The following is a 14577-nucleotide window of genomic DNA, read 5'->3' on the forward strand; positions in this document are numbered from 1 at the left end:
AGTGACTTTCTCAGTGAAATCCACCAGATTCACTAGGCATGACCTGCTTTGGCAAAATTGAATTGGGCTGGTCCAGTGTTTGGAGGTCTCCTATGTCATTATTTATCAAATCCACGATTATTCTTTCCATGGCCTTATATATAAGACAAGTCAAACTTGTGGGTCTGTAATTTCCTGGGTCAGTAGATGGTCCTACTTTATGGAAAGGGATGACTGTTGCAGTCCTCCACTCTACTGGGATGAAGCCAGTCCAGAGGCTGTGTTTAAATAGATATCCTAATGGGCCTGATAAGTCCTGATTTAGTCTGTTTAAGAGGCAACCTGGTATATTGTCAGGCCCCATTGAAGCAATGTTTTTAGTTTTAGAGAGCACAGTGGCAACCTGTTCTTTGGTGATAACTGCCAGTGGGGTGGTGGAGGGTATGTTTAGAGGAGAACTGGGGGTAATGGGTAGATGAAATTTGAGCTGAATTTGTCAGCCAGCAGATTTGCTATGTCTTCCGGCTGAGTATAGGTGATGCCATCTACAACTAATTCTGCACATTGTTGGGTGTTGCCCTTAAGACTGTGGAGATAACTAAAAATGTATTGTGGTTGTCCTTAGCTTTAGAGGCTATTTTTACCTCAAAGACTGCTTTCAGAGACTTGACTAGTTCCCTGATTTGCCTGTTTAGACTAATAAGGGACCTATTTCTCTGTTGTGGTCATTCCCTCTTACTTCTCAACAGGAATTTATTTCTCTTGTTGCACAAGCTATTAGTACTAAGGGTCCAGCAGGGTAGATTCTTTTTGTGGTTTGAACTGGGATTTTTTTGTACTGCTGCTTTTATGTAGTTGTTTATATGGTTGTACAGGGCTTTTGTGTGTGTCTCTCCATAGGTTTCTGTGTTTTCTGAATTTGGAGGAGCTTGTTAACTAGTTATGCCATCCCTTAATAGGGGGTAATTTTACATAAAGCATCAGTCTGTTTAAGAATTATATATTTGTCTGTAAACATGAAACAATTGCTGCATTGCCAAAGGTTGCCCATATTCACCAAACTGGTTGAGGAGATAATAGGAAAGTGCAAATCCATGGCTACAAATCCTTTCTACATAATCTACAAAAGGGTTAAACAAGAGGGGTTTACAGATGGATAGACTGGGTTTTGTGAGTTCAGGCTACAATCAAGACTAACAGGGACAAAACTCATGGGGGGGTCCTCCTAAATGAGCAAACTAGCTGCTCTTTCTGTAACTAATTATGAGGAAATGTAAAAGGTAGATTTATAGGGAAATTTTAATCTTAATCTCCTGCAGCTATACAGGGCATTGCTAACTGCCACAGTGTCTTAATTCAAGCAAAAAACACTCTTGTTCTCTGGTGGTGTGGTCACTAAGCATGGCTGAGCTCCGTGGAAATGAGACAAGTGTTGTACAAATGTGATGACAGCAGAGAAGATTAAAAAACACGGAAAAAATCCCCCTGACAAATCAGGAACAACATATCTCTCTGTGTTTTAAGTAATATTGGCCATGAAAATCCTCATGTCCCCTCTGTTCTCACTGGAGTGCAAGCATAGCTTTTCAAACTTGAGATCACTAAAAAGGGCAGGAAGTCCAGATGTAACAACAAATATAGATCAACAATGTAGTTAAAATGCCAAACAGCATGCAATGCAAGTGCAGAAACAATGAAAAAAGTACTTATCAATTTTGTTTCAAACACCTTTATTGTATTATTACTTGTGACACAGGCAAATTTACATTCCTATAAAAGTAGTCAAACTATATTAACATAATAAACATTATACTTAACATATGTTGCTATACATCATATAACCTAATACATTATTCAGTTCCTGCCTTTTTATAAACAAGAAAGTACATAGGCAATCATACATTTATATAAATGAAAACAAACCACGCTGACATAATCCTAGTTGAAAGCATTTTTCATCAGAAACCATACTGACACACTCCCAGTTGCAAACATGCATCACTTATAATCCACCCAATTTTTCTCACTTAAACATTATATAGCTCATTTAAGGCTTGTCGCCGTTTAAACCTCATTCCTCCTTTGTATGTATTGTTCCCACAATTCCCATTTTTTCCTATGCAGTTTGTTCCTACCCCTTTCTAAAGATCTCAGTTCCAGTTGTTTTATCTCTGTTACTATATTCACTACTTCGAGTATAGTTGGTTCAGATTTTGATTTCCATTTTCTAGTAATTGCTTTTTTAGAAGCCACAATTAGTAGACACATCAAGGCATTACTATGTCTAGGCAATTCTGATTCTATATCATAGCTCAGAAAAATCATCTCCCTCGTCCGACCAATCTGCCCACCCAGCATTTCCGATAGTGCATCCTGCAGGGAATCCTTAAAGTCTGCCAACTCACTTCACTCCCAGAAAATATGTTCTCAATTATCTCTTTTGTTTCAGGTTAAATTTGAGTAAAAATAACACTATTCCCCAGATTCAGCAAGCTCTGCATGGTGTGCAGGAATAGTGCAATAGCTGCTGCACGCAATATGGCCGATGAGTGATCCAGGATCGAGCTCCCGGGATGTGCACAAGCGCTCCTACACTGTTCCTGCACAGACACAGCTTCTGTATGCTAATTACCTCATTTGCAGGTGAATACCATGCCAATGAGGTGAATTAGTGATCCAGGAAGCAGGTAGGCATCTGTGCAGGAATAGTGTAACCTGCAGAAATGTATTCGGCTACTAACAGAATATATTTCTGCAAATTGCAAAATGGAGGCATGACAGCTCCAAATAAAGCATCTAATCAATGTAGTATGCATGCCAATGGCCAAATATATGGCCATTGGCATGGTAAATAGTTGCAAAATTATAAATAACTTTTATTTTGGCCAATTTTGTCCGTTTAAGAGTAGGTCAGTGGTTCACAATCGGGATCGGCCCGAAAATAAGAAAAAAAGTTGGAAATAACCTTGTAAACCAGACCGCATTCTGCCATAATAATCAATGGCATGCATAACACAACAATACCGTGTGATAGTGGTTGCTATGGGGGAAGGTTGAGTGTCAGTTTTGTAACCATGCATTAGCAGTCAGTTTTATGCAAATGATGGGATTGATACTGAATCACAGATTTCCCCTCACTGTTAGCTTGCACCCAACCATGTAGGTGCAGCAACACCATGGTATAAGCATAAGAGGTAGATGACCTCATAAGGGGGACTGTCATGCATGCTGTAAGCTTAATGGAGCTCTGTGGTCCATATTTGCCCTTAGCTAAGCACAGCTCAGGAAGGGAGTGTGTGTCTGAGGCTGCCTAGCAGTGTTTACATTGCCTAAATGGGTGTGCTCGCCACTCACCAGGTTTTAAACCAAAAAAAAAAAAAAAAAAAAAACAGGAAATAGCAGCTCTGTTCATATCTGAGCACTGGGTATGCATGGCATACCTTGGGGCTTAAGCTGGAAGACAATGGGAGGGAAAACAGCAGTAGGCAGGCAATCAAGGAGAACCAGAATAGCTGGCAGGTGAAATGTATCAGAATAAGCCAATTACACAGGCAGCAGCACAGCCCAGCCCAGCCCAGCACACTACTATAAACTATGCAAACACCTTTCAATCTGTTTTTTCCCACAAACTCTACACCACTGGTGTACACAGATGGGGAAATTTTACCTGACAAAACTAACAAATTGATAGGGGCTGCTGTCGCTCTCATACATCAATATGTGGAAGGGGCTGAGGGTGGTGAGGATGAAAATGCTGACAACCAACCCACAGTGAGGAGAAGAGTGTACAGACCCAGGGTAACCTACCAGGGGCTACATGAGCTGGAGACAGTGGAGGGCTATAGGGTGGACAAAGACATCCTACAGCAAATTGTTGAACTATGCTGGCCACGTCTTACACACAGAGCCAACAGAGGGGAACACATCCCAGTGGATACCAAGGTATGTGTAGGCGTAAGAATACTAGCCACAGGTACCTTTCAAAGGGCAACTGGGGCTATCATGGGGATCTCACAGGCATTAGCATCCAGAGTACTCCACCAGTTCCTGGATGCCATGTCAGCACATGCCAGTGAGCACATTTATTTCCTCAACACCCATGAGGCGTTGACCAGCAATATGAATGTCTTCTACAATGAGGTAGTGGGTGCTTTAGACTGCATGCATATACACATCAAAGCACCACCTGGCGAGCAGGCTAGGGTCTACATAAACCAAAAGGGCTTCCCCTCCATCAATGTGCCAGGTTGTGTGCGATGCCCAGGGCATTATAATGAATGCGTGTGCTGGCAGCCCTGGAAGTTATCACGACTCCCACATCTGGCATATGACACAGCTGTACCAGAGATTTGCCAGTGGGGCATCCCATATGGCCACCTAGTGGGGAATGCTGGTTACACACTGGAGACGTGGCTGATGACACCCATCAGAAATGCACACAAATCCAAACAAGAACTCCATAATGAGGCACACGCACAAACCATAATCATAATAAAGCATGTGTTTGGGATGCTCAAGTCATGATTCTGGTGCCTGGACATTTCAGGTGGAGCCTTCCAGTACTCTCTAGCTACATGTACACAAATTTTCATTTTATGTGCCATGCTACACAATATGATCCTGCGGAAACAGCTGCAGCAGGAACAGCACGGGGCAGAGCCACACAGCAGCTCCCCACCATTGCCAAGGCCAGCATAGGCATAGAGTGACTCAGAGGAGGAACAACCTGAACCTGCCTATGTAGGCAGAAGAAGGCATGCCCAGTATGCCCAGACTTTGGCAAAGAGGCAACGCATAGCACATACATGACATGGTAGTAACCCAGGGAATGACACCTCTCTCTGACTCACACATACAGTAAAAGGGATGCCAAACATGACACTACCTGTGCTTTACCATGTATAGGGAGTGTACTATGTGCATCTGACATAGTCAGCCCTCCAACACCATCCTCAATACTGGCACTGCCACAAGGTAAGTCACTCTTCCTATCAATTGCTGAATGGAGTATTATGTTCTGCTAGTTGTAGCTATGGTATGGATGTGAGCATGCAAGGGAATTGGGTGGCTGAATGGGATGGCAGCAGATAGTGGACACCTATATGGACAGCATGAAATCCATAACAAATACTGGTGTTGACAAAGTAGGCAGTATTAGACGATGTGACAAATCCCACTGCAGTACATGTGGTGGTCCAAATGTGTGTCCATAGGACACAAACATGCATGTCAGTGAGGTTCACATACCCAACAACAGCCTCAGCCAGCAGGACAGGTGTAGATGACCATAAAGAAAGGCTGTGCTAAGGCCTCCAATTAATGGCAATGGAAAACAGCCCCCCACCAGACTTACACAGACAGACTACAACAGGTCAGGCAGTTGTATGTAAATTCTGCAGGGTAAGAAGTCTGAAACTGAAATGTAGGTAAATAAAACCTAAGATCTGTACTCTACTGATATGCCTCTAGTCTGCACGATAGGTCAGAATACAAAATGAAATGGAAGCCAACAGAGTACCTGAAATACCAGTACAGTCATAGCAAATGCCTGCAGTTGTCAGGTGTGCCCCCCCCCCAATCCTATGTAGAAATGCAGTAACATGTACGTGTGGGTTTAATAACAGTGGAGCACAGATTACCTTACCTGGCCCAATTTACAGGATAGATTGTTGCATGTGTACAATATGCAGTACTCTGTGTGTTAGGTTGGTGTGTGTTGCATATTGTGTGGAAGTGGTCAGCATGTAGACATGGAGGGTTGTGTCCCGGTGGCCTATGGCCAGTACTGTCGATGACAGGGCCATGTTCTGACAACTGCAGTGCCAACCACAAAGCATCCTAGCAAGATCCAATTCAGCAGTCATCCATACTCATTGTTCAGATGTCAATATCTGTCACAATCTGAAAGATGAACATGCCATAAATGTGGGCCCAGACATACACACAGTACTCAGGTGGAAGTACCCTAGACAGAGTACATAAAATGTAACTGTCAACTGCACACACCTTTGAAATTGTACATACAGTTTAGCAGCACATTAGTTGTCTGTGTAGTACGGAATACTGATGTAGTCTGGCCAATCACTGGCAGACAACAAAAAGCACAGTTATGAAGTAATGAGAGACTGCCAATGTCCCCACACAAGGCAGTTCAAGGGGAACGTCCCAGGTATATCTGTGAGTCAGCTGCAAGAATCTTCCATATTACACATGCACTCAGCTCACACCACCATCAGCCACAGGTTTATCACAGGTCATATCCCTGCTGTTGGGAATAAGTACAGTATGACCCCCACGTCTGTATGGGAATACCCACAGGAAGGCAGCATGCTGAAGAGGTGTCCCATGCAGGTGTGCCCCCTAGCTGTAAGCAGCACCCTGCCAGCATCCAGACCAATGGATTAATATGGACAGGAAATATTGCCATTAAAATCATGCACACTTACCCTGTCACCCCAGGGGAATCCAGTGGCTTGCAGCCTGGGACTGTAGGAGTGACAGAATGCACTGGCCTGCTACAGATGGCCTGCATCACTAACAAATGCCCTACAGTCCTCTGTCAAAGGCCTGTGCCTCACCCGTGCTGCCACTATATGTTATCTCATGGGGTCCCAACTAACAACATAACACAGTCAACAGAACACAAATGCAAAGCCATGTCGACAAATCCCAGTAGCATGCCCACCATGTCCTATTGCATGAACTGTGAACCAACCCCTAAATAATGATAGGATGAAGGGACAAGTATAGGGATACTTTACAGATATCACTTGCATAATGTTAGGAAGAGGATAGAATAACAGCGTGGGGGTGTAGAAGCATGAATGCCATGGAGTGTGTGAAGTCTGAAACTCTGATGTGTGCCCATACTACCCCTGCCTGCAATCCCAGTGATGGGTGGCTATAAACCTGTTCATAAACTACAATGTGAAGGGGAACTGACCAGATATATGAGCCCTGCCTCTGAGTAACCTGGGTGAATCTCTACAGCTGAGAGGTATGGCCACAGCAGGATATGGCCATTCTGTTATGCCGATAGATGTACAAGCAGGGGATCCTCAGCCACCACAGTACCAAGGTGCTGGACCCATTTACACATACCCATCAGTAAGTGTCTGCAGCTACCCCTCCAGAATGGCATGAGTGTGCAAGAATATGTAGGCTGCAGACTGCAATACTGGACACAGCTTCATTTATCTTGTATTTCCCAGGACACAACTGTGAGCAAATAAGTATATCTGTCAGTAGTTGATGACATAATACATCACAGTGTAAAACAATACATATGTCTGAATATCTCTGCTAACACCAACCATGTAGCACAAGCAGCACAGACACAATAGTTACAGTATCCCACTATCTTTCGCCCATTGTGACTCCATATTGTCGACCTATCTACAGATATCCCTGAGAAACAGGTTGCTAGCTGTAGATGTAGAACACAAAATCCTGCACTGGAGTAGAACCTACCTGGAATGGATTCACACACTCAGTACAGAAGGTCATACTGGGCAGGCTCCAACACACAGAGAAATGAAGTCCATGTCTGACAACAACAGTGGACTATACATATCTGTCAGTCACAGATGTCTGTGCACACACACCACATTGCAAACCATTCATGCTTTACACACAGATTGGATAGGAATACTCACACATATCCAAGGCCAACACACTATAATAGGTCAAACATACAAATACAAAGATGTTGGGAAGAGAGAGGCAGACAGTGACAAAGAGATTGCCATTATGAGGCCTGTCCCACCCACCACACATCCAATTGGCCAAAATCCCATGATGGGCTGATGTCAATCACTGTAGACATGTGATTTTGGTAGCCCTCAGGCTTATAGTGTCTGTGATTCTTGTGATAACTGTATAGCATGATAGTACAAATCAGTATTCATCTAGCATTTGTATACTCAGTCCTGTCAAATGTAAAGTTGTGTGTGGCTGATTATTGTGTGTGTGTTTCCAGAGGAATGGTTTATGGCCCATTCACACACACACTGCACTTCTCATAGCCCATGTTAGCACTCATGCTGATGTCAGTCACCTTGAAATAATCCTCTGGCCATTTCTCAGCCCCATAATCTCTGTAGCACGTGCGATAACTGTGTAATGCTTTATTGTAACATACTAGTTAGGTAGGAGTTCTAATCCCAGACATGGAAACAGTGTGTGTATGTGTGTGTGTGTGTGTGTGTGTGTGTGTGTGTGTGTGTGTGTGTGTGTGTCTGTCATCAGTATCCTGTGTGGAGGTTGCTGTGATTGTGTAATAACAGAATGTATTGTGGAGTGGGTTTTGTTAAATTATTATATTGAGGACCTAGTATATGTCACAATGTCAAGCTTACAAGGTCAGCAGATGTCAAACACCAGAGAGGCTGGTGTAGACAATCCATAGCCTTACATGTGACATTATAGATTGGTGAACAATATAAGCAAACCTTGTATTACTCAGAGAACACTCTCCACTCATGTCTCATACACAAACACACTTGGCTAGGGAACAACCACCATATTGGCAGTTCCCTGCATATTGCCTTACAGATAGTAACCATGGTGTGATTGCAGTGGACTACATGCTGTTGACCACAACAGTGCCACTGACATCAGAATGTACTGTGATGTGTTACATCTCCTGACTTAGTGTGTGTTATCCAGCAAGTAAAATTGCACCCTGTTCCATCCCTACAATAGGCAAATAAATGCTTACAGTGGTCCTTTTGCTATGTTCCCCACTGGATGCCTGCAACAACTGTAGAGTCTGCAAATGTAGCCCACAAAGGGAATGCCATGCCCTATACACATGCCCTGTATGGACAGACACCAATAACTCCACTGAATACCTGTGTCATGCTGTCAATGTAGGTGCAAGCATGAACTCAGTTCCATAGCCAGGTCTCCCCAAATGAGGTCAGGAATGCTACATCAGAAGATAACAATCTGTACACACATGCCCCAAAGACATCAAGTACACATCCAGACATCAAAGAGCATGCATGTGGGACTTGTGCACAACCCAGACACTGTCCATGTTATGGAATATAGATCACATACATGGGAAGCAGTGCACATCACTGGCCACCCACAAACAGTAACCCAGATGAGTGAATGGTGAATACAATACCCACCTGTGGGGACCACTCCAGGGACTACACCTCTGAGCCACACTGGAGACCATTGTCATGTGGCCTGATGCCAAGGTATTCCCTTTTCCTAGCCTTGTACAGCCTTCAGGCCCATTCACCTACTACACACTTGTGAAGCAATAAATCTATGTATCTCAGTACTGGGAAGTGTGTGTGTGTGTGTGTGTGTGTGTGTGTGTGTGTGTGTGTGTGTGTGTGTGTGTGTGTGTGTGTGTGTGCGTGTGTGTGTGTGTGGAGATTAATGATTTTGAAGCTATTCACAAACACTACACCTCCCATTGCCCTAGTTTAGCACACCTACTGATGTCATTCACCTTGAAATAACCCTTTGGCCATGTATCAGCCATATAATCTCTGTGGCACTTGTGATAACTGTGTAATGCTGTAGTGTAGCAAACTAGTTAGCTAGCAGTTCTAATCCTGATCCTGCCAACTGTGATAATGTGTGTGTTTCCCTTAGAGAGTGTGTGTTTGTCTCCATCGATACCTGCTTTTGTGGACATTCACATGTACTACACTTCCATTATCCCTCCTTTAACACTGTTGCTGATGTCACTCAACTTCAAAGATACCTTTGGACAGCTTTCCAACATGTAAGCTTCATGGCGCATGCAATAACTGCATAACACTATGATGACAATACATAGTCAGGTAGGGGTCAGAAACTCAGTACTGGTAAGTTTGTGTTTGTGTATCTGTCATCAGTATCCTGTGTGGGCATTGTGATGATTGTTCTCTGAAAGGATCCATTGCAGTGAGGGTTTTGCTACATCATTATATTGAGGACCTATATGTCCCATTGTCCACATTACATGGCCAACAGTTTTTCAGAGGTTGTTGTAGACAATCCTCAGCCATAAGTGTGTACAGCCATGTGTAGTTACTATGTGACAGTATGGATTAGTAAACAAAATAGACAATATAGGCAACTGTTATAATACCCAGATACCACTCTCCACCCATGGATCATACACAAAGATGCTTGGGTCTTACTCTCTTACACCCTTCCTTTCTTACTTTGTCTCTGTCTCTCTCTGTCTCTCTCTGTCTCTCTCTGTCTCTCTCTCTCTCTCTCTCTCCCCCTCTCTGGTGGATGTGGAAAAGTACATCTGTTTTGCATAGGCAGCAGCTTGAATATTGTACGGAATGTTCAAGATCGGCTGATGGCCTGTGCATGAATTGCAGTCCACCAATTGCTAATTGCATGTGGAACAGCTGTGGTATCATTTCTATAGCCAGTTGCAATGAAACACACTCCTATAACTGAGCACTTCATGTGGGTTTTGGCCCTTTTCTTTCACTGTGAGCAGGACTTCATGTGGGTGTTTGACAAAGAGCATCACAGAGGTTAGTTGGAAATACCTCTTACAACATACACTGTGGAGACAGGCCAACAAACAGGAGGTGGATGTTCCAGACATGGGGACAGAATGTAAGTATTGCTGTTCTGCATTTCAGGTAATGTTGGTTTAACAGGTTTTGTGTGTATATGGCTGTTCTACGTGATTTAAAGTCTGGCATGACAGTGTTATGTGGTTGAGAAAACTCTCAACTGTAGGGCTATCTGCAGACTGTCCAGAGTTTGGAGTCTTACATGTGTTGTGATACTCACACATTTCCTATCTTTAGATATGTAGCAGCATACTCTGATGATTGAGACAGTACATGGTGACATCCATGTCAATTACTGACTTCATATCCCTCAGAAGAGATGTCACAACAACCCTGTTACACCAGGAAATTTCTCAGCTTATCACAGCAATATGTCAGTATTGGCCCTGTGTTTGTGCCTCCATCCCCCAAGTCTGTCCCTCTTTGTCCATATGTCATGCAGTAAGAGGTGCATATGTACAGTACATCATTATTTACTGACATCATACCTGATAAGCCAGTGAGATATCAGACTGCTAGACATGTTATGGTATAGTAGGCCTTATATTTGAGGACAAAACCTGCACATTCTGTTGTAATGTGTACAGTACTGGTGTCTGTATACTTACGGTGATTGTTAACAGAGTGTGTATTGTGAATATGTTACTTGCCTGTGTACAGAATGTAGTAGATGTCATTGTTCTTGGTCCTGTTCTATCTGATGTTGCATGCTGCTCCAGTTAATGGTACCTTATCAGCGTACATGTTTGTAGGCTCAGACTGGCATGTCCCATACCACAGATAGGCGTCAGACTACACTGTGTATTGACCCAGTATCTGTAGGGTTATTGTATGAGTGGCTCATATGAGGGTGGTTTTGTTTACACAGTCCATATACTGCAATATTACTTAGGCTAACCATAATGTGACTGTGACTAGTTTCAGATTGGTTGTGGGTATGCACTTTCACATTGGTGTCTGTTACTCAGTGCTGTTACATGCCTGTAGTGCCTGCTATATTTGCAAGTACATGTTTATTACCCATAGGAAACTTGGGTCAGTATTGCGGCAGTCTGCCTGTAGTTTGCAGAGTGCTTTGTGACATGCCTAGCAACTCAGTGTATTTACCTATTGTGATATTATGTCCAGATATTTGTCAGATGTACTGATGCCTGGCCACCATAACTGTTGTGTATTAATGACAAAGCAGTGGGATGCTGTAAAGTTGTATGTCACTCACTAGTGTGAAGTATGTGGGCTTGGGACATTTGCTCCTCCAGTTAATATGTGTTAGGACAGACAGGAGTGTGTGAATGCATCAACTGTGTGAGCTTATCTGTTCTGGTATTTTTGTGATATTCCCATTTACATGGCTGTAAACATCCACTTTGTCAGACTTGGTCCACACATCTTGCACTAAGGAGTTTTGTGTATACCTCTGCACTGATCAGATTGTGTCAGACTGTCCATGTTTATTGGTCATATCTCTGCTGTATTCCACAGGATTATTACTGTGATTTGTGTGGTACTTTACTATGATGATCTTATGATATCTGTCAGTAACTGAAGACGTACATGTCAGTATCAGAAGTGACTTCCCACACAACATGTCTGTTAACACAACACCTGTTACATTCTACATTTATACCTGCAATATGTACAGGACATCCCCTTGCACTAAGAGGTTGTGACTATTGGTGTTGTGGTATGACTCTACTACATGTTATGGGCATATGTTATTTATTTATATATCTATATATCTATATATATATATATATATATATATATATATATATATATATATATATATATATATATATATATATATATTTACACACACACACACACACACACACACACATATATATATATATATATATATATATATATATATATATATATATATATGTATAGATTCCATACACTAGATCGAATTTTCACTAATTCGAAATAGTGCATGGAATGCTCACTACATCGAAAGTGCACTTAATCAAAAGTGCACTTATGCGAAGTTCAGGGTTAGGGCACAGGTTATATAAATATATATATATATATATATATATATATATATATATATATATATATATATATATATATATATATATATATATATTTATATATATATATATATATATATATATATATATATACACACACACACACACACACACACACACACATATATATATATATATATATATATATATATATATATATATATATATATATATATATATATACATATATATACATATATCTATATATATATATATATATATATATATATATGGTCTACTTCTATTCACCAACATCCCATTTCACTGAAACCCATTTCACTGACAGCCTCATTTCACTGACAAAAGTAATCAGGCCAAAACCGTGGGATTTGCCGCCCTGCCCACTGTTGTGCGACCGTGGAGTTGTAATATATAGTTGGGGGGTGGGCACAGCCCCACATTTGGGTGTGGGGCGAAGCCCCCACCTTGAAAGTTTGTCAGTGAAATGAGCTGTCAGTGAAATGGGTTTCAGTGAAATGGGATGTTGGTGAATAGAAGTATATATATATATATATATATATATATATATATATATATATATATATATATATATATATATATATTTATATATATATATATATATATATACACATATCCCACCATATTATCTGATATTTGTATATTTAGATATAACAACATACTGATTCAACACTAATGTCACCAAGTACTACACAATTGTAGAAGTCAAAGCAGTTGTTTTACTACTATTCAGTATGTGTACTGGTAGATATATTGGAAAAAACAACAAATATATTCACAGCTGTGATGACTTAGTGGTTAATTGCTGTGACTATTGTGTACAGGGTCCTGGGTTTAAGACTTGCAATGGTTCATAGGTTCATAGGTAGGTACTAGGCTATCGGCCCAAGGGTTTACGTAAGCCTAGCCAACAAGGTTCCCTGGCTTACACCACCCAAGAAAGTTCTTTTCCTGTGCCACTGTCGAGCAGAGACACAGAAGTGATCCCCGGGATGTATTTCCTATTTCACATCCACTCATCAAGATTTTTCTTGAAGAGTGCTAATGAAGAACTTTGCTTGACATAGATGGATAGCCTGTTCCAGAGTATGGGAAGTCTCTGGGACAGGAATCTATCCCTCCAGCATGTCCTGTTTATTGTGATGACAAGGTTTAGGTCTCTAGAGCATGTGGCTTGGAGGGATTGGGATTTCTTAGGGTGTAGCATGTGCAACAGCTCTGGGTCTGAAATAGCTTTATATGTTAGGCAGAGATCACCATGGAGTAGGCGATATGCTACGGAGTAAAGCTGGAGTTTTTTGAGGAGGTCAGTGTAGGGCATTTGTTTAAGGACAGTAATTCTCTTTGTGACGTACTTCTGTGGCCTTCCCAGCTGCTGCAGATGTCTTGTGATGTACATTCCAAAAGGGGCATTGTACTCTATAATGGGTCTAATGAGTGTCGAGTAGAGAGAACAATGACCTTTTTTTTCCTGGATGAGAACCCTTTTATGATGAGGTGTGCCATGTAGAAGGACTTCCTGACTACTGTGGCGATGTGACTATCAAACCAGAGACTACTGTCCACCTGGGTCCCAAGGTCTCTTATCACACATTTGGTGTTAAGTAGATTGCTGCCTATATGGTAGTTCATGGGTACAAAGTTTTTACCAAAGGGGATGATGCTGCCCTTTTTGGCATTGAGCTTGTGGACATGGCTCTAACAACAGGCATCTGTTTGAGCGAGGCCCTTCTGTAGGATGTCCACATCATTTGGGGACTTGACTATTGCTCCTAGTTTGCAGTCATCCTCGAACTTCATTAGCCAGAGGCCTTCTGTGTTAGCCTGTACTTCAGAGAAGTAGATACCAAACAGGAGAGGTCCCAGGATGGAACCCTGTGGTACATCACTTGTCACTGCTTTGAGGTCAGATTTGGAGTATGCAACTTTTACAGTGTGGGTTCTATCAGTGAGCCAGTTGGCAACCCATCTTGTGACATAGCGATTTATACCTAGTTTAGTGTGTTTAGCTATAATTCCAGAATGGGGGATGGTGT

Source organism: Protopterus annectens, chromosome 2.part2, assembly GCF_019279795.1.
Source record: "Protopterus annectens isolate FY-2018-M chromosome 2.part2, PAN1.0, whole genome shotgun sequence".
In the NCBI taxonomy this organism is placed as follows: Eukaryota; Metazoa; Chordata; order Ceratodontiformes; family Protopteridae; genus Protopterus; species Protopterus annectens.